Source organism: Moschus berezovskii, chromosome 25 (genome assembly GCF_049115385.1).
Source record: "Moschus berezovskii isolate FMDL1 chromosome 25, NW_MosBer_1.0, whole genome shotgun sequence".
NCBI classification, from domain to species: Eukaryota; Metazoa; Chordata; class Mammalia; order Artiodactyla; family Moschidae; genus Moschus; species Moschus berezovskii.
This window is the reverse complement of record NC_142484.1, coordinates 17653778-17675912: the sequence shown is the minus strand read 5'-3', so window position 1 is coordinate 17675912 and position 22135 is coordinate 17653778.

The window sequence follows — 22135 nt, the reverse complement described above, 5'->3', positions numbered from 1 at the left end:
GCAGTATTACTAGTAGATAGATAGAACTGTAAAGAATTTGAAGGAGAAAAATAAAGCAAACAAGGAAAACTCCCTTTCATTCAGACTTATTACAATCTGGCTTCCATTTATGCCACTAGCTTTTATGTATTTTCTTAAAAATGGCATTACTTTAAATCACAAATTATAAGTTGATCATCTCATAACATAGGACTGGGAACTGAAGATTTTTTTGGCCATTTTAAATAATTCAGGTGTTCGATGTATTTTGGAATACTGTTATTCTCTTTTTGTTTAGTTTACTGGGATATAGTTACTTTAGAAGGCTGCATTAGTTTTTGCTGTACAATAAAGTGGATCAGCTATATGTATGTATATATCCTTCCTTCAGGGGCCTCCCTCCCACCCCACCCCATCCCATCTAGGTCGTCACAGAGCACTGAACTGAGCTGCTTGTGCTGTACTGCGGGTTCACACTAGCTCTTTCACACATGGTGGTGTATTTATGTCCATCCCAATCTTCCAGTTCATCCCACCCGCTTCCCCTCCTCTGTGTCTGCATCTCTATTCCTGCCCTGCAAATGGGTTCATCTGTACCATTTTTCTAGAGTCCATACATAAACAATAATATACAATATTTGCTTTTCTCTTTCTGACTTATTTCACACTGAACTTATTTTCACAGAACTCTAGGTCCATCCTTGTCTCTGCAAATGACCTAATTTTGTTTCTTTCCCTGGCTGAGTAATATTCCACTGTATATATGTACCACACCATCTTTAATGGAATACATTTTTTTTCTTTTAATGATGCATTTGTCAAAATCAGTTTGGATTTCCTTTGTTGAACTCAATTTCCGAGTCACACACACACACACACACAAGAAAACCCTTAAAAATTCAACTACTGTAAACTGTTGGCAACTGGCTTGGTCATGCCTGGAAGAAATAAAATCCCTCCAGCCCTCCTGTCTTCTAAGCAGGCTGCTTTCCCACAAGATTTCAGTTTTCTTCTCTCCACTTTCCTTTGCTCCCTTCTCTACTTGTCTTCTCCCTTTTCTTTCTTTCTCTTTCTCTTGGGGTTTCCCCTTCTTTCTTTTTAATTTCTCTCTGTATCTTTTTTCCTTTCTTTCCCCATCTCCCTTTTCCTTTGTGACTCTCTTTGACAGCTGTAGACATCTATAGACAACTCCACAGTTGAGAATCCCTAGTTCAAGTTCAGAGTCTGAGACAGATCTTGGGGAGCATTTCCTCCATCACCCAGGTCCTCGTTTGTTCATGCTCATTTTTTTTCTAATTGAACTGCACCAAGTGTTAGTGGAGGCACTTGGGATTTTCCCTCTTCCTTGTGGCATTCAGGATCTTTTAGCTGTGGCCTCTGGTATCTAGTTCCCTGACCAAGGATCCAATTCAGGCCCCCTGCAACCCTGGGCCACCAGAAAAGTTCCCCTTCCCGACTTTTTGTAGCTGTCCATTCTTCTTTCAGTCTCTTCTCTTCCATCCTAACTCCACAGAACTGTGCAAAATACTCTTCATTCCCAAATGTCTTTGGGTCAAATAAAAGAGCAATATAGAGTCAAGAAAAAGAAAGCAGAAATTTTAAATATTCCCATGCTTTCTTTTTGTTTGGGACCAAGTTTCAAAAAAAACCAGATGATCAACACATTACTTTCTGCTGCTTTCTTTCCTCACACTGCAGAAGAACGTATCAGTTATTCCTTCTGAGCATTTATGATGTCTCTTAAAAAATTACCTTCGAAAATTGCGGAAAATCAGGTTCATGCTATTATATTAATGATATGAAATTGTAGGCAATTTGATATTTCTTCTTAATTGGATCCTTGGAAGCTCACAGATTGGTAAAATCCAACATCAGCTCCTTTGCCTTGCTTATTTACCCAGTTTAGTTTCAGAGAGTTATTAAAATCTATTTCTTTCGTGTGCAGTTCTGTTGAAAACATAGATTGGTTGAGATTTCCCTGGTGGTCCAGTGGTTAAGGGTCCACCTTCCAATGCAGGGGATGTGGGTTCAATCCCTCTGGGAACTAAGGTCCTGCATGTTTTGGGTTGAGCCAAAAATTTTTAAAAATAAGTAAATAAAGATGGTGAACACAACATAACCTGGCAATGTGTCCCTACTATACGTGATAGTCGTGTCACTAGACTTGCTCCTGTTATAGACCCCCTTGCATTTCTAAGATTGAGTCAGTTTCACCCTTTTAGGCTTATAAATACACTGTTTAGTCACTAAGTCATGCCCAACTCTTTTGCGACCCTATGGACTGTAGCCCTTCATGCTCCTCTGTCCATGGGGATTCTCCAAGAATGAATACTGACTGAAGTGGGTTGCTGTGCACTCCCCCAGGAGATCTTCCCAACCCAGGGATCAAACCTATGTCTCTTACATCTCCTGCCTTGGCAGGAGGGTTCCTTACCTCTGAGACCAGACTTATAAAAGGTGAACACAAAAAAAAGAAACAGAAAGTATTGTTTTCAGGCACTTTCCCTAACCACTTTTTTTTTCGAGTCAACATCAGGCATCATCTTTCCTTCCCTAGTAGCAGAGAAGAAAATGGATCTGAAACTTGGCAGAAAACTTTTAGAAGTTTGTCGGTCCCTTGCTATAGTGCTAGATTGTGGCTCTGTCCTCATCTGGCCAGCTGAGTTTTGGATGGGACCATATTTTACACTTTCCGTGAATGCTTCTGAATTGATGGGCATCTTCCTTTCACTCTTACAGAAGAATCACTTTTGCACATTCTCTGCCTGCCCTGTGCCCTGCGAGGCACGTGTGCAGCAGCGAGGGGTCCCAGCTTTTGGTAGAGCTCTGCTCATGGAGGCTCAGCACATGGGAGACCCAGCAAGCAGGAGGAGGATACGGCTGGCAGAGTTATTTCCCTAGTCCCATTTCTGGTAGATTGTGCGGGGTTAGCTCCATCCTTCCATCAAACAGATAGCTAGTGGGAAGCTTCTGTATAGTGCAGGGGGCTCAGCTCAGGGCTCTGTGATGACATAGGGGGTAGAATGAGGGTAGGTGGGAAGGAGGCTCAAGAGGGAGGGGATATACGTATACTTATAGCTGATTCACTCCATCGTGCAGTAGAAACTAGCACAACGTTCTAAAGCAATTGTACCCCAGTTTGAGAAAAAAAAAAAAAGAGCACAGATGAGAGCAAAATGTAGTGGGAAAGAAAAAAAAGCCTACAGCAGCCATCAGAACGTTTTTCTCTATGTTACTCTGACTTCAGGCAATTGCTTCTTCCTCCTTCAAGGCTAGGAGTAATAATTACCCCCTGCTGTTTGTTACTAGCACTGTCTCTCCTTAATGCTTTTCCTAAACCTTTCTCACATCCTTGTAAATTATCTCTTTATTAAACTTTCCTCAAATAACTCAGTTCCAGTATGCTGTCTATTTGCTTTGGGGACCATAACTGATAATTCTGGGTGATTATTAGATTCTGGCTAGCTAGCCATTAAATACATATGTAATTTCAGTATACGTATCATATATGACATGCTTACTCTGACATATACCTCTTTAAAACCTTATCAAAGAGAAAAAGGAGACACTATGAAAGACCTTTATGTATACTGAGTTTAGATCCATATATCACAAGTTTCCTTTCTAAAACCAAAGGGCTTTATATTGTTCAAGGGAATATTCAGGTGGTTATTCATGATGTTTTTATAATGTTTTCTGTTTCCCTAATACTCATATATAATAACAGGAAAACTTGGTTGGTTAGACAACTAACAAACATTTATTGAGGGCTTATGACTGTATTCTAAAAGTGTGGAACACAACACACAATCAAACAGGCAAAATCTCCAGCTATAGAAAGAGTGCATCATAGGATTGCAATATATACATAAATAACAATAATAATAAACAGGGTATTTAAAGTTCTAGAGGGCTCCCCCAGTGACTCAGCTGTAAAGAACCCTCCTACAATGCAGGAGATGTGGGTTCAATCCCTGAGTCGGGAAAATCCTCTGAAGGAGGGCATGGCAACCCACTCTAGTATTCTCACCTGGAAAATCCCATAGTCTGGCGGGCTACAGTCCATGAAGTGGCAAAGAGTCAGACACAAATGAAGCGACTGAGCACACACACATGTGGAGACAGACAGATAAGCCTGGTAGACCTATCGAAGGTGTTTGGAGTCTATCAGGAGGCCAGAAAAAGGCAAAGAGCTTTTAAAGGAAAGGGTAATTTGCTCAAGTCAGGTTTTAGGCTCTTTGGCAGCAGAATTTGGACTTGGCAGAAGAAAAGAGAAACTACTGAATGGGATGGTGACTTCCTGTTCGCAGCGATGTTTACGCCACACCGAGCTAAGCTGTGGAATTTTTGAAAATGTTCTTGTGCTTCTGCCATCTGCGTCTTTGTCATTTCATTCAAAATCACGAACAGAGAGCCTACAAGGTGTAATGCACCAAAGTAGGTAAGAGAAGGAACTTGCCAGGTGGCAGTAGTGGAAAAGAAACCATCTGCCAAGGCAAGAGATGTACAAGACACGGCTTCAATCCCTGGGTCCAGAAGATTCCATGCAGGAGGGCATGGCAGCCCACTCCAGTATTCTTGCCCAGAGGATCCCACAGACAGAGGAGCCTGGTGGGCTACAGTTCACAGAGTCACAAACAGTCAGACATGCCTGAAGTGACTTAGCGTGCACAGGTAAGACAAGGTCTAAAATTTCTATCCATTTTTCATCTTTTTGCATAGCCTACAGTAGAGGTCAAAGAGCTAAAGAGATTCATAACTGAGAGAGATGACGATTGTGGGAATTAGAGCAGCTTTTTGAAGTAAATAAAATTTGATCTCAAAAGTGATGGATGGGTAAGGCTTTTCTAAGTAGAGCAGCTCAAACATTCTGACCCAAATGTCCTTCCCATCTTGGCTACTAAACTTCAAACTAAACGTAGAGACCAGAGATTCTATTTACAGCATTTCTCCAGCATCTTCTTGAAACTCAGAATAAAACGAGTGCCTGACAATGATGCCAATGCAGACTATGTCTCCAACAAGCCAAAATTTCTGATTGAAAATTAAAAGAAAAAAGCACAACTGTTTCTGTTGGGCATGTGACAGAAAACAACACAAGTTGTATTTTTGTTGAGTTGACTAGCTGTTGGTACAGGGTAAAATTCAGCCCAAACAACTGACTTGGAATTCTAAGGCCTTGGCAGTCACTAAATCTAATTTTAGAGAATTCAGCCAGGTTTTCCTTTAAGGTTTCCAGCTAGCAGCCAAAAGCATAAAACACAAAATCTCATCATCTCAGGGTGTTTTGAAGTTTTTTTCCTCCAACGGATTGGCCTCAATAGCTTTATTTTATTTGTAATTCAAGTCTAATTTCAGTGAATGCCAGAAATACAACCCAAATCCTAGTTAACTGATGAATTAGTAAAGCCTGCCCCATCTATAAGTAATTCATCACATGTTGCTCTCTGCTATGGGTATACATTCCACAGAAGTAATCTTGAAAAGGACATAAAGTCCTTGTTATTTCTCTCTTGGTTTTATTTCTCTGAGAAGACACTGTTGTCACCTGTTATATACGGCCACTAGCAAGCTTCCAACAATGTAGCTGGAAGGCAAAGAAAGAAATAAACTGACCTCTCTGCTAAAGGAAGGAAGGTGCTGATAGATAGCAGGGAAGCCAAACCAGTTCAGAAGGGACCAGGACTAGAGGTCCTTCTCCTTAGTTTCAAATGCATCTGGCCTGTGTCCATGGCTAGATCATATATCTGACAATATCCTCCCTTTTAATGCTTTGCAGATCCAAGGTATATTATCATACCCTAAGCCTGAACTCTCAAGGGAAATTATGTCAAGCCATAGCCAAGGAAGTTGGATTATAAGAAAATCACTAGAGGAACCAGCTGTCTCGTATTCACTGTTGTGGAGGAAGGAGAAACCATGTACCAAAGGGTGGCGCTGTGAGACTGCAGGATGGTGACTCAACTCTGGGCTTCATTCTCAAGTCTCCAGAAGATTCGTGCTCAGCATTTACTCCAGGATGGGGAGTGGGGAGAAGAAGAGTAGAACTCAGCTTTATTTTTAGAACTTATCTCTGTGCACTCAGAGCACTCAGGGTGGACCTAATGTTCTCATAAACTAATCTCCCTGGGTTATTATGCATACACTACACATTCCTGACATGGGCAGGAAACAAACTAATTTTTATAAAGCCCTTGTGTCGTATGTATTCATTATTGGGATCTGCTGACCTGTGTGGCATTGCTATTTTAGAAGAATGGATCATATCAAGATGACTTGTCCCTAAAAAAAGGGAAAAGCTACGTTTTCTGCAAAATACTGAAAAACTGGCTTAGCAGGCAGTTGGAAATAGCAATCTGTGCTAATATGGACATAAAACTGAAACCGTCATACAACTCTCACCTTAAGCATTTGAGATTGCACCTTTTAAAAAGTGAGATCCCATTGCTGAGTGGCTTAAAATGCCAGGAGGCATTCTTTGTCCACAACTAACCACATTTTAGAAGTTCTTCAGAGAGACAGAAAGGCAGACAAGCCTCATGTCCTTGGGACTGAATTTCTTTCTTGTTTATTTCTAACCAAAGGTTCCATGGAATAAACATTAAAGCCCTGACTCTCATTTATGGCAAAGAGCACACTGTCCATGAACGCATTATTTCCTGAACACTAAATATGTACTTTATGTTGTGTCATGTGCTGGAGAGAGAAATAAGAAAAGTAGAACCCAAATTCATTCTCTTTGAGCCAGTTCCAAAAACATACACCAACAAAGAGACCATGTGATGTATTTTCAGTCATTACCATGGCAGGATCTCAAGTTATTGAACTAAGGCAGTTTCTTTTACAAACCCAAATTCCTGGTCTATTTAAATCCTCATAGCTTGTTTCTGTGCCCAAAGTTCCTGGAAATATATAATCTCAAAACTTGAAGGGACTTGGACAGTTCAGTTCAGTTCAGTAGCTCAACCGTGTCCGACTCTCCGCAACCCCATGGATCACAGCACACCAGGCCTCCCTGTCCATCACCAACTCCCGGAGTTCACTCAAACCCATGTCCACAGAGTCGGTGATGCCATCCAGCCATCTCATTCTCGGTCGCCCCCTTCTCCTCCCGCCCCCAACCCTTCCCAGCATCAGAGTCTTTTCCAGTGAGTCAACTCGTCGCATGAGGTGGCCGAAGTATTGCAGTTTCAGCTTTAGCATCAGTCCTTCCAATGAACACCCAGGATCGATCGCCCTTAGAATGGACTGGTTGGATCTCCTTGCGGTACAAGGGACTCTCAAGAGTCTTCTCCAACACCACAGTTCAAAAGCATCAATTCTTAGGCGATCAGCTTTCTTCACAGTCCAACTCTCACATCCATACATGACCACGGGAAAAACCATAGCCTTGACTAGACGGACCTTTGTTGGCAAAGTAATGGCTCTGCTTTTTAATATATTATCAAGGTTGATCATAACTTTCCTTCCAAGGAGTAAGCGTCTTTTAATTTTATGGCTGCAATCAGCATCTGCAGTGATTCTGGAGCCCCCAAAAAATAAAGTCTGACACTGTTTCCACTGTTTTTCCATCTATTTCCCATGAAGTGATGGGACCAGATGCCATGATCTTTGTTTTCTGAATGTTGAGCTTCAAGCCAACCTTTTCACTCTCCTCTTTTACTTTCATCAAGAGGCTTTTGAGTTCCTCTTCACTTTCTGCCATAAGGGTGGTGTCATCTGCATATCTGAGATTATTGATATTTCTCCCAGCAATCTTGATTCCAGCTTCTGCTTCTTCCAGCCCAGCGTTCCTCATGATGTACTCTGCATATAAGTTAAATAAGCAAGGTGACAATATACAACCTTGACGTACCCCTTTTCCTATTTGGAACCAGTCTGTTGTTCCATGTACAGTTCTGACTGTTGCTTCCTGACCTGCATACAGGTTTCTCAAGAGGCAGGTCAGGTGGTCTGGTATTCCCATCTCTTTCAGAATTTTCCACAGTTTATTGTGATCGACACAGTCAAAGGCTTTGGCATAGTCAATAAAGCAGAAATAGATGTTTTTCTGGAACTCTCTTGCTTTCTCCATGATCCAGCGGATGTTGGCAATTTGATCTCTGGTGCCTCTGCCTTTTCTAAAACCTGCTTGAACATCTGGGAGTTCACGGTTCACATATAGCAAACATTTATTTCACTGATTTGCTGTGTCTATAACAGTGCTATATGCTTGTATGCATTATCTCTTTAATACTTATAATGACTCACTAAGTTTGTCCCCATTTTACACATAAAGCAACAGAGGCTCAGAAAAAATCAATAATCAAAGGCCAAGTCATTAATTTGAAACAAAATCTATACAGTTCTAAAGCCTGTGCTATACTACACCAACTTCCAGATATGAAAAATCATGTCCTAGAATCTAACAATAAATACATTCATCCAAATATGTGTCACCTCCCTTACATGCCCACAGAAGTTTACCCAGTCTCCAAACACAAGGGACTCACTCCCTTCTGAAGCAGGTTTTATATCTTTCAACAATTTCCTCTAGTGTAAAACTCTACACTTTTAAAGAAGGGCAAACTCTTTTTATGTATGTGTGTATATGTTTTTATTAAAGTGCAGTTGATTTACAATGCTGTATTAGTGTCAGATATACAGCAAAGTGGTTGTTTACATGTATATATATAAATGATCCAGATTCTTTTTCCTTATAAGTTATTACAAAATATTAGGTAGAGTTCCCTACACTATACAGTAGGTTTTTGTTGCTTATCTATTTTATTACAGTAGCTTGTATCTAAAGAATTGTTGCTGTTCAGTCACTAAATTGTGTCCAACTCTTTGCAACCCCATGGGCTACAGCACGCCAGGCTCCTCTGTCCTCTACCATCTCCTTGAGCTTGTTCAAATTCACGTCCATTGAGTTGGTAATGCTGTCCAAGCATCTCATCCTCTACCACCTCCTTCTTCTTTTGGCTTCAGTCTTTCTCAGCATCAGGGAAAGTGTTAGTTTTTTAATGAGTTAGTTCTTTTCATCAGGTGGCCCAAGTATTGAAGCTTAAGCTTCAGCATCAGTCCTCCGAATGAATATTCAGGGTTGATTTTCTTTAGGATTGACTGGTTTGATCTCATTGCAGTTGAAGGGATTCTCAAGAGTCTTCTCCAGCACCATGGTTCACAAGCATCAATTCTTCAGGGCTCAGTCCAGCAAAGCACTAAAGCTCAGTGTGGGGCTGAGTTGGAAGGGCAGCAGGCTGTGTGCAGAGCAGGTATCCTTCAGTTTCCTCTGCAAATAGCTGGCTTTTCACAGGTAGTGACTGGGTCTCAAAACCAAGGGTAGCTCAAGACTGTGTTGTTCAGTCACTAAGTCATGTCTGACACTTTGCGAGCCCGTGGACTGCAGCATGCCAGACTTCCCTGTCCTCTACTATCTCCCAGGGTTTGCTCAAAGACTGTATAGGGATGTAATTCTACTCATCTCCTAGGGAGACTTTAAATCTTCCCATTGCCAGAAGGTTGTGATAAAATATAGTACATTGTATACTTACAAAAGTATCTTCCAGTTTCCCTCATTCTTTTCTTTCATCTTAGTATGGTTTCAAAATCAGGAATATCAGATTGTATCCCATGCACGGTTGCCAAGTAAACCACAGGACACACATTTAAATTTGAATTGCTGATAGATAACAAATGCTACCCCATCCTTACAATGAAAAATTACTTGCTATCTATCAGCAACTCAGATTTAACTGGGCATTCTTTATTTTTACTTCTTAAATCTAGTGACCCTTATCCATAAAACAGCAAACCCATATTTCATGAGGGTATAAATGAAACAATATTGTGGAGGAGTGAGTTGTGAAAATAAAAAAAAAAAACTTTTTAAATTAAGGAAACCAAACATGTTCAAAATATAAGTCAAAGGATACATAAGTAATTAATAAAACTAAATTTTCCCTGGATCACACAAATTCAGGTCTCCATCTCTTAGATATGTCTGAGTAATGCAGCCTTGGATTTAATATGCAGAGTGATAACAGTGTTGTTCACTGGGGAATGTCTTTATTTCACTCTCCAACATTTGCTTCCTAGACGAAAGCTTTGTTGCTAACTTAGGGCTTCCCTGGTGGCTCAGAGGGTAAAACATCTGCCTGCAGTTCAGGAGACCTGGGTTCAATCCCTGGGTTAGGAAGATCCCCTGGAGAAGGAAATGGCAACCCACTCCAGCACTCTTGCCTGGAAAATCCCATGGGCAGAGAAGCCTGGTAGATTACAGTCCGTGGGATCACAAAGAATCGGACATGACTGAGCAACTTCACTTTCACTTTCACTTGGAAATTCCCTCTGCCACCGACACTGTCTCTTTGTCAATTTGCCCTGCTTGTGTGGAGCGAAAGGCTCCATAGATCTACAGCTGTCCTTCAGACACTGTTTAGTGGCTGGTACAGTGGAGAGTTGTCTCAGATGAAGACCCTTGGCCTGGAATCAGAGTTTTCCAAAACTAAAACTGGTTTTCCCTTCTTCAGAATTTCCAAATAAAAATACAGGGTGCACAGTCAAATTGGAATTTCAGGTGAACAACAAATATCCTTATAGAATTAATATGTCTGCTGTATTTCAGGGGATACATTTTTACCTAAACATTATTCATCTGAAATTCAAATTTAATGGGCATTCTATTTTATGAGGCAAACCTCCCTAGAAACACAGGAGAGGTTTGCTCTCTTCAACAGTGAGATGTAAAACAATTAAACGATTACAACAAAACAAAATGAGCAAAACCAACAGAAACAAAGAGACTGTGGCAGCCCCCTGAGAATCAGCCTGGATAGGTTTCCTTCAAGGACACTTGACGTTTCCAAGCGCTTCTTCCAAGTTGGACTCTTGCTTCGTGTTGCTGTATCTACTTGGAAGGCTTCCCCCACTTCCTCAAAGTCATGAGGCCTTGTCTAACCTCCCCGGTGGCTTATCCTTTCACTAAACTCAGAGGCAGAACCATTTTTTATTGGACCTGAAGGTAAACAGTTTGAGGAGGATGCTATTTAAGAAAAAAATATGAATACTTTAAAAAAATACAATAAAATATGGAATTATGTTCTAGAGTAAATAATTTTTTAGAATACGCTATTGATTTGGAAAATTTAAAAAGTTGATAAACACCCCAAGTATTATACAACCCAATGTATTAGCAAACTGTGCTCAGTCATGTTCAACTCTTCACAATCCCATGGACCATAGCCTGCCAGGCTCCTCTGTCCAGGGGATTCTCCAGACAAGAATACTGGAGTGGGTTGCCATTTCCAACTGCAGGGGATCTTCCTAACCCAGGGATTGAACCCAGCAATTCTTGGGTCTCCTGCATTGCAGGCGGGTTCTTCACCACTGCGCCACCTGGCCTGACACAAGTCTGTAAAACAATTTTTGGCTCTATTCCCCTTGCTCATCTCTTCAGAGGACAGTAATTTTGCATAACCTTTTTCTGTGTGGAGAGGAGAAAGACCACCCTCTCTTTCCTCTAGCATGAATAGTACAATGAGTCCTCTACCTACGAACCTTTAAGTCATGAATTTTCAAAGAAGTGAATGTGCATGCCAGCCCCCCTATCCTAACGGTTGTACTGTACAACTCTACTTTTCGAAGTCCTGTTCAGTTCAGTTCAGTTCAGTTCAGTCGCTCAGTCGTGTCCGACTCTCTGCGACCCCATGAATCACAGCACGCCAGGCCTCCCTGTCCATCACCAACTCCCGGAGTTCACTCAAACTCATGTCCACAGAGTCGGTGATGCCATCCAGCCATCTCATTCGAAGTCCTGTACTGTAAGATTAAAATGTTTTCTTTATTTTTTGTGTTTGCTTTTTCAGTTCAGTTCAGTTCAGTCGCTCAGTCGTGTCCGACTCTCCGCGACCCCATGAATCACAGCACGCCAGGCCTCCCTGTCCATCACCAACTCCCGGAGTACACTCAAACTCATGTCCACAGAGTCGGTGATGCCATCCAGCCATCTCATTCTCCGTCGTCCCCTTCTCCTCCCGCCCCCAACCTTTCCCAGCATCAGAGTCTTTTCCAGTGAGTCAACTCGTCTCATGAGGTGGCCAAAGTATTGGAGTTTCAGCTTTAGCATCAGTCCCTCCAATGAACATCCAGGATTGATCTCCTTTAGAATGGACTGGTTGGATCTCCTGCAGTTTGCTTTTTATGTACATATTATTCATGTGAAAAGTATCAATCTATTACAGTGCAGTACCATATAGCCAATTCTGTTAGTTGGGTATCTAGACTAACTTTGTTGGACTTAATGAACAAATTAGACTTACGAAAGTGCTCTTGGAACAAAACTCTTATGTAGGGGACTTACTGTGGCTGATTTTTTAAAAACTGATAGTTGAGGATTGCTCTCAAATTTAAAGAAATCCCTGTGAAGTTTTCTTCATATTTGACCTATCCAATTCCAAAGAATTTTAGCTTTTCCTTTGTAGTAAGTAGTTATAAATAATATTTGAATTGAGACACTCATTAACAACTACCCACATATGGCCTTCGTGTGGCCGGTGCCTCAGGACATGACCATGTGGGAGACCTCTAGCCCAGTGCCCTTGTGTGTGATGCCAGTGAGCTGGCAGCATAAGCAACAGAAGGGTTTCTGAAAGTCATTCTTATATCAAGACTGCTCCCCATGATTTAACAATACACAGGAGTGACCATAAACTAAGTATATCTCTCCAATTCAAATTTCCCCAAGCCAGATGGCGAAGCATCCAAGACACTCCTCCACAAATGAGCCCAAGGAGCAGAAAGAGGTAAGTTAAAATACCCTACAACTAAAAAATCTTACCTTTGCACCTTCTACCAAAATAGCATATGAACACGTTGATAGGGTCCATCCCAGAACCTTTTATGTACAAGTGAAGGGCCTGAAGTTGAGCTTCATTAGATACATGAACTCCACTGCCATCCAATCTTCAGCAGCTAATATGGTCCAAAGCACTCAGTTTGCACTTAGCCTGGCAGTCTTCTGTTATTAGTTATCTGGGTATTATAGAAATAGATGTATCATCTTGCCGTTGAGATTATAAGCTCCTCTGTGGGCAGAAATCATGGTAGTTTCCACTTTATTTTCTTTCTGTGCTTGATACAGAGCCAGTCATCTTCGGAATGTGTGCGTGTGTATGGGCATGCATATCTGTATCAAGATGTGTGTGTGCTCAGTCGCTCAGTCCTGTCTGACTCTTTGTGACCCGCATGGACTGTAGCCCACCAGACTCCACTGTCCATGGGATTTCCTGGAAAGAATATTGGAAAAGGTTGCCATTTCCTACTCCACGGGATCTTCCTGACCCAGGGATCGAACCCGCGACTCGAGTCTCCTGCACTGACAGGCAGATTCTTTACCACTGAGCCACTAGGGAAGCCCCTGTATCAAGGTACAGGTTATATTACAGGTTGCCACCCTGAGTGTAACCTCTTATATCTGCATGCCAAAAGTCAGTATGGTGAACAGCCCCCATCAAAATCTGAACTCGGAGAGAAACTTCCAGATTAAAGTCCCCACTTTATCCCGTAATAGCTGTGCAACTGAAAACTGGAGTTGATGGAGCTGATAACAGCCTGCCAATATTCAATCCAGAATATTATAAGGAGCAAATCAAGGCCCCAGGGTATGTAAATGACTACACCACTCTTGCTTTTCAGGTTTATTGTCCTCTGATGAGAGAGAAAAACTTCTTTGTCACTTCCTGGCACTATGAGTGGATCACAAATATGTTCTCTTTGTGTTCCATAAATTTTATGAAACAATGAGGAAAAGAGGGAACAGAGTCATGTAGCTCTGTGTTGGAATTTCCAGGGAGCATTATGGGAGAATCTAAAATCAACTCCTAATGCCAGTACTATTTCGTCTCTTTGTTTCTCCCATGTTATAGTCTGACTAACCAGAGGATTTAGAAAAATGAAAAACAACTTAAAATTTTTGAGATGTAGGCAAAGTCTATACTTACCCACCCATTCAACACCATAATACTCCTCTTTAGTCCTCACAGAGCATGCTGGGGATCTTTACATAACTTCTTAAGTGTCAGTCTGGTCTTGAGTTTGATTCTTTGAGAATAAGCCATGCATCTGTCAAAACGGGTCTACTGTTAGTTGTTAATGGTTTCCAAGCTCCTAAACCCAACCGACACTTTTATCTGATAATTCCACGGCATCCAGCAGAGCTAATATCCTCTTCTTTGATATAGTTCTTCCCCGGCTTCTCAGATTCCACATTCTCCTGGTTATCTCTTATTTCTCCCGATACACTTCTTTTTTTCCTACCAGGTCCTCCTCCAATTTTGACCTCCAAAGCTGGAATTCTTCAAGTCTCGATCTCAAGCCTTCTTCTCCTCTCAGTCTTCACAGCCCCTCAAAATGATTTATTGTCCTCTCTTGTTTCAAATTCCATCTCTGTGACAAGGACTCAGAATTAATATCTCCTCGTCTGCATTTTCCGAGCTCAGTAAATGTCATCTACACACACAGTTCCTTAAGAAAGGAAACAGAACATTTTTCCTACCACTTTCTCTCCCTTCCCATTTTCAGTTTGCCACCACATCTTACTGATTTTTGCCTCATGAATCTCTCTGAATCATCCCTTTCAATTTACTTTTACCATCTTCATCCAAACCTAAACCGCTGCCACCATCGTCTGGATTCCAGTTCCTATCTTTGCTTCCCCTCCTTGTCTTCCCAATCTTGTCTCCATTCTCCATGGAGCAGATAAAAGAAATGTCTACAGTTTTAAATCATATTATTTCTTCTAATTAAAAGGCTCAATTTAAAGGTTTTTTAACACTTAAAGTGCATATTTTTTTCAGTTTTACCGAGCTGTAATTGAGCTATTGAAAGTGTGCATCTTGATGATTTGGTAGATATATGCATTTTGAAAAGATTCTTCCCATCTAGTTAATTAGTACACCCATCACCATATATATGAGTATTCAAGTTCTACTCTGAGAAATTTCACTGATACAATACACTATTATCAACTAGAGTCACCATGTTGTATATTGAATCTTCATTTATTCATCTTACAAGTGAAATTCTATGGTCTTTTACCACAGTACCCCTCCCCCCATACACACACCACCCAGACCCTGGAAACCACTGTTCCAGCATCTGTTACTGAGTTTGATGATGCTTTTAGATTTCACGTATAAAATCCATAATAGAAGCTTCAAAGCCTTCACATATCTTGCTCCTTCCTGTTTCCAGACTCCCTCGCACCACTTCCCACACCTCTTTGTGCCGTAGCCACTCCAGCCTTCCACAATTTCAGAAAGTCACCAAGACCTTTCCTCTAAGCTGCTGTTCCCTCTGGGGCTTCTTCCCAGGTGGCTCAAGTAGTAAAGAATCCATTTGCTAAGCAGGAGATGCAGGATCCATCCCTGAGTTGGGAAGATCCCCTGGAAAAGGAAATAGAAATCCTCTCCTGTATTCTTGCCTGGGAAACTCGATGGACAGAGGACTCTGGCGGGCTACAGTCCATGGGGTCGCAGAGAGTTACGATTGAATAACTGAGTACACATGCATGCACATTGCTCCCTCTGTCTAGAGTGCTTCTCCCCATCTCTGAGGTTGATCTGCACTTAGTCTTCAGTCTCCTATGACACTTCATTCTCAGAGAAGCCTCCCCGACTCCAATACTGTACTCTCCCCTTAACATGCAGCCAGCACTCCCACGTTCATATCTTTACTTTTACGGTTACTTATTAACTTAACAATATGTACCTCTCCCACTTGACTGTGGACTCTACGAAAGCATGGGACATGCGTGTTTGCTTACCACTGTTTAAAAAAAAAAACTGTCACCTACTAAGTATTCAGTGAATATGAATGAATGCAAATAAACAAACTCATGAACTCAATGGAGAAAGGTAGAGTTAGCCCCCACTTATGAGTCTTTCTCACGATGTCGTACATTTGACTTGTATTTTGAGACGGCACTGTGCTTTCTTTCCATCTGGGGCATTTCTCCCAGGACCAAGCATACCTGAGCTCCCCAGCTTCTTTTGAGGCTCTGGCCAAGTCACTAGGTTTTCCTGGATGTTAATCCAGCCATCTGGAAAACAGGGCATGAAATCGTATGTCCCTGACTAGCAGCAGATGTGGCAAGTGAACTGAGCTACATTTCCTTTCAGTAACTAATTGCACACATGGTACAATATGGAGAAAAACATTATAAATCAATTAGGCTATTAGAGCCACACCGTGCTCTGTAAATACAGAGCTAGACCTTGGGTTGGAAAGTGGAAGATAGGGGTATCTGATTCTCCTTATGGAAGCCTTGGATGACCATTTATGTCCTTACATTTCATTTGTCTCACCTTCCTATCCAGGTTTCCAGGAAGATTAGTTTACTGATATGTGTTAAGGGTTCTGACTTCCTAGGTTGGAAGGTGGGCTGTTACTGGAGAAGGATGGTGGTTTAAAGGTCTTACTGATGTCAAACGCTCCTGTAAGTATTTGATGTTCATACTGTCATCAGTATCCGAGGTCAGAGCTGGTTGGTGCTTTGGACTAGGATGATGGGAGGAAGAGGAGGTGAAGGGATGAAGTAGCTGCTGTGGAGATGACAATGTTCCCAAGTATCCAAGGCTTGGGAGACATTAATGGGGGCAAAATAGGAATCCAGTGAGCCTGGGCTTGGGGGTGGGGGGGGAAGGAAGAGAGAAGCGGGAGGAGAGATTATGAAAAGCACTTAATACTCTTTCTCCTTTCTTCTTGCTCTCCTTGTTTTGGCTCTCATGGGAATTGAGCTTGCAGAGAAAACATCTGACTATGCTTCTAGAGATGAAAGTCTCAAGCTTTTTTTAGCCCATAGAGAAGGGGATACACATAAAAAGCCAAGACTTTTGCTGGAGAGAAGGGACATCTTTTTAAAGTAGGTGAATACAAATTCTAGAAGCAGTCTCTGGAAACCATTAAGAAATATTCAATGAGTCTGTAGGAAATATGCAAAATTCATCTGGAAAATTTAGATGAGAATATTGCCATCAGGGCTGAAGTCATTTGAAAGTCACTGCAAGTATTCAACGATACACTTTTCTCTAAATCTGCCTGGGTTGATTTGGTTTTGTCAGAGCTGTCCTCAATCCTGGCTGTGTCTTAAAATGACACAAGAAATTTTTATACCTTAGCAACGTCCTCAGGATCTCTGAAGGTAAGACCTGGGTATTAGCACTTTTTAAAAAGTCCCCCAGGAAAAAAAATAAAAAAGTCCCCAGGTAATTATTAGACAGCAAAGAAACAGCAGAGAACTGCTAAAGAAGCTCTTAAAGGCAGAGACAGTGTCTTATACTTAAATATATGTGTGTATTACACTTTTGAACTCCAAGGTGTTACTATCCATTGTGTGTGTGTGTGTGTGTGTGTGTGTGTGTGTGTGTGTGTGTGTTAGTTGCTCAGTTGTCTCTGACTCTGCAACCCCGTGGACTATAGCCCCCCAGGCTCCTCTGTCCATGGGATTTCTCAGGCAAGAACACTGGAGTGGGTTGCCATTCTCTTCTCCAGGGGATCATCCCAACTCAGGGATCGAACCTAGGGTCTCCCCCATTGCAGGCAGATTCTTTACCATCTGAATCACCAGGGAAGCCCTAATATCCACAATCTCAGTGTAATACTCATAACATTTCTCCTCCATGAGGTTGGACAAGCTGTCTGAGGTTGAACAGAGGATGAGGGGCAGACCAGGAACTGGAGCAGACTCACCTGGCCTGGGAACTTGGGTACTAACATCATCTTTTGTCTGCCTTAGCCCCAAAGCCCAGCACATGGCATAGGGAGGACCCTCAGTAAGTACCACAATGCTGATTAAGTAACTGAGGGTGTGTGTGTGTGCACGCGCAGTCGTGTCTGACTGTGACCCCATGGACTGTAGCCCACCAGACTCCTCTGTCCATGGCATTTCCCAGGCAAGAATACTAGGATGGGTGGCTGTTTCCTCCTCCAGAGGATCTTCCCGACCCAGGGATGGAACCTGCGTCTCTTGTGTCTCCTGCGTTGGCAGGCGGAGCCTTTACCCCAGTGCCACATGTACGAGCCACGTTCAGATTCCAGCAGGAATCTTGCCTCACCCACGTTGTTTAGGTCACACAGTCGCAGACAGAAACGGAGTCCCAGGGATCCCAGTCACCATGAGACAACATAGCATCTCGCTTCCTTCTAGTACATTGTCCTCATTTGGTGTTTATCTGGGTGTCAGGACCACAGCTGCTGTCTCTTTACAGACCCAGGTCTGGGTCACAGGGCGGGGAGAAAACAATGACTGTTTTGCTTGTCTGGTGACAGATATCCTGTGCCACTTTGCACCGCTGTTGAAAATGTGATCCCATATCCTGTGACCGTCCCCTGGGCTTGCATCTCCAGCACTGCACGGGGTCTTCAGGGATGCCTGCCAAACAATCTGTGTTCTGACCTCAGCCTCCCTGGGCCCATAAATCATATAAGGCAGCTCACACTTCAAGCTGTGGCCTGGGGACATGGTGGGATCAGGGGGCAGAGACTAGAGAAGAGTAGGAGCAGAGGCCAGGAGCAGGGAGAGAACAGCTTTTTATTCCCTAGAGAAACGGGCTGTTTCCTAGATGTCATAATCATATCATGAGGTGGAGATTGCAGGAGAACAGTTTGCGGGGGAGGAGGATGCAAGTCAATATTTTATCAGGAGTGAAGTTTCTCATCAGCATCGTTACCTGTAAACAACTTTTGAAGAAGGGGCTCCTGCCCAGACAACAGATTAACCAACTAACACATGAGAAATGGAAAAAGCTCAAGGAGCACTGAACTTTCTAAGCTTGGTATACTGCTGTTTGCCTATTTTTGCTTTTGTTGCTTGTGTTTTTGGTGCTTTATCCAAAAATCACTGCCAAATTCAATGTCATGAAGCTTTCCTTCCAAGATGAGCTGTTTACAGGAAAGGGGTTCTTCTTAGACATACTCTTGGCAGTTTGAAGCCAGAGTCACTGTAATTTTGCACCCTGATATAAAGAAGGGAATTGTGCCTATTTTAAAAGTTATTGTCTGTTAAATATCATATAAAGATTGTGTCCTTCCTCTCCTCACCACTTTAGGTGACTATAGGTCCTTGTTCCTGTTTCAGGTGAGGTTATGTGATATATTTACTTAACCCTACACCTAATTTTTCCTGTTTACATTTCATGTTAAAAAGAACTACGATTCCTTTTTTCTCCTTACAAAAGTCATGATTTGTATCTATTCAAGGTCCTAGATAAGATGGTATTCAACTGGCATTCCTGGAAAAAATGACCTACCATTAACTGTGGTTATGGTTTTCAAACTTCTTAAAGTAATGGAATATTTCCTTCAAAAGAAATCTAACACAGAAATCCCACTATACTGAACCAAAGATATCTATGTGGAGGATCTCTGGTTGAGATGGAAGTAGAGGTATCTGATTCAACTCTGCCATCACCCCACAGAATGCTGGGAACCCACAGACTATGCTTTGTAAACAGTGACTCTAAATGAACAGTGAGACAGAACAGATTGAACCTGGAAGGCAGAGAAAGGAATGAACATTGCACGCTGGAACTTGGTATATCTATGCTTTCGTCCCAGCTTTAATAGCCACAGAGTCTTGGATAAGTGGTTTAAATGATCTTAATCTCAATTTCCTCATCCATATCTGTATCATAGAGTTTTGAAGCAATTAAATTCCACAAGATGTGTTAAACTTACATATTGAATGCTTGGTATACAGGATACATTAGATATCTGCTGATCTCTTTACTGCTCACCTCTGTAATCCTACCCAAATCTATCCATTGTATGCCTTACGTTTGGAGGATCTGTGTGCACATTTACGGATGGAATCCTGCTCCTCTACTGACAATTATCTTTCCAGATGTGTCTTACTTTCATTTTTTCTTCAATTGAAAGTAACCATCAGACTTCAACTTTGAGCACTTCTGCATCTTTCTGGATAAGTATCTAGTGCCCTCAGAAATAGTTCTGGAAGAATCCTTTTGTAATTCAATCCTTCAAATTTTCCTAATGTGGAACACAACAGGATAACCTAAAAATAGCCTACTTGTTTTCTTTCAGGATGGCAAATGGTAGCTACTTGAAGAATGCAAATCTGACTTCAGGAGACAAAATGATGGACCTAGTAGACACACTTGTCAAGTTCCAATGTGATACTAACAGAGTCACCCCCTGATCAGGTGGGAGTGCCCAGAGACAGACACTGGGGTGGAGGAAAAATGTAAAAAAGACTGAATGATCTGAACCCTTGGTTGCACACTAGCAGAAATGCATTCTAATTAAACCAAAAGGGGGTCCCACAAAATCCAGGAGCAGGGCTGCACCCAGGCTTTGGGAACAAGCTTAAAGTATTTGCTTAAACGCCGTCAAGAGACCTTTTCTTTTTCCATCCTCCTCCTCTCTGTTCTCTGTCTCTCTTCCCCTCCCTTCCCTCCGCCCTTCTCCTTTCCCTCCCACCCTGCTTCCTCTCTCTTATCTCCGTCTTTATCTGAATCTCTCTCTCCCCTTTTCTTCCCCACCCTGCACTCCTCTGCTCTTTTCCTCTGATTTCTTCACACCCAAGTGTTGAAAATCTGACCTCTCCCAAGTCTGTGAAATTTGCATCTTACAAATCCATATTTCTGGAACGACAGCAATAACAACAGCAACAACCATGAATTCTCTCCAGTTTGTCACTTAAACTGAGGAGATCAAATATGTCATTTGTCTCTTTTTAGCTCAGGAGTATTAACTCCTGGAACAAATGACAGTGGCCTGAAGGGCAGGGTCACCTTGCACACACATGGTTCCTGGGTCCCAGAGCTACAACAAATGTGGAGGGGAAGGGGGAGTGGGCCAGAACATTTCCCAGAGTGACTGGAGAAACATAAATATATTAATGGATAAGTATTCTCATTCAGTTCAGTTCAGTCGCTCAGTCGTGTCCGACTCTTTGCGACCCCATGAATCACAGCACGCCAGGCCTCCCTGTCCATCACCAACTCCCAGAGTTCACTCAAACTCATGTCCATCGAGACAGTGATGCCATCCAGCCATCTCATTCTCTGTCGTCCCCTTCTCCTCCCGCCTCCAATCCCTCCCAGCATCAGAGTCTTTTCCAGTGAGTCAACTCGTCGCATGAGGTGGCCAAAGTATTGGAGTTTCAGCTTTAGCATCAGTCCTTCCAATGAACACCCAGGATTGATCTCCTTTAGGATGGACTGGTTGGATCTCCTTACAGTCCAAGGGATTCTCAAGAGTCTTCTCCAGCAGCACAGTTCAAAAGCATCAGTTCTTCGGTGATCAGCTTTCTTCACAGTCCAACTCTCACATCTATACATGACCACTGGAAAAACCATAGCCTAGACTAGACGAACCTTGGTTGGCAAAGTAATGTCTCTGCTTTTTAATATGCTATCTAGGTTGGCCATAACTTTCATTCCGTTCCATTCCGTTCCATCGCTCAGTTGTGTCCGACTCTATGCGACCCAGTGGACTGTAGCCTACCAGGCTTCTCCGTCCATGGGATTCTCCAGGCAAGAATACTGGAGTAGGTTACCGTTTCCTTCTCCAGGGGATCTTCCCAACCCAGGGATCGAACCCGGGTCTCCCGCATTGGCGGCAGACGCTTTAACCTCTGAGCCACCAGGGAAGCCCTAACTTTCATTAAGTATCCCCAAATACTCCCCTGCTCTGAATTATTTGCTCTTGGGTCTTTGGGTGTGCAGACCTGAGTGATGGGTACAGGTTCAGAATTGTGGGGAAAGGGAATAAGTTTATATTTTGGAGGCAGAGAGTAGTGTTTTGGGAATGGAACCATGGCTACAAAAATAATTGGTGACTGTGTGAAGGATCAACTGGACAGATGACCAATGGTCTGTGTGAGCATTAATGAGTGTCCATTGGCAGTGGGTGACCAGAAAGGAAGGATGGCTGAGAGAAAGTTTATTTATTTATTTTTAATTGGAGGCTAATTACTTTACAATATTGTAGTGGTTTTTGCCATACACTGATATGAATCTGACATGGGTATACATGTGCTCCCCATCCTGAACTCCCCTCCCACCTCCCTCCCCATCCCATCCCTCAGGGTCATCCCAGTGCACCAGCCCTGAGAACCCTGTCTCATGCATCGAACCTGGACTGGCGATCTATT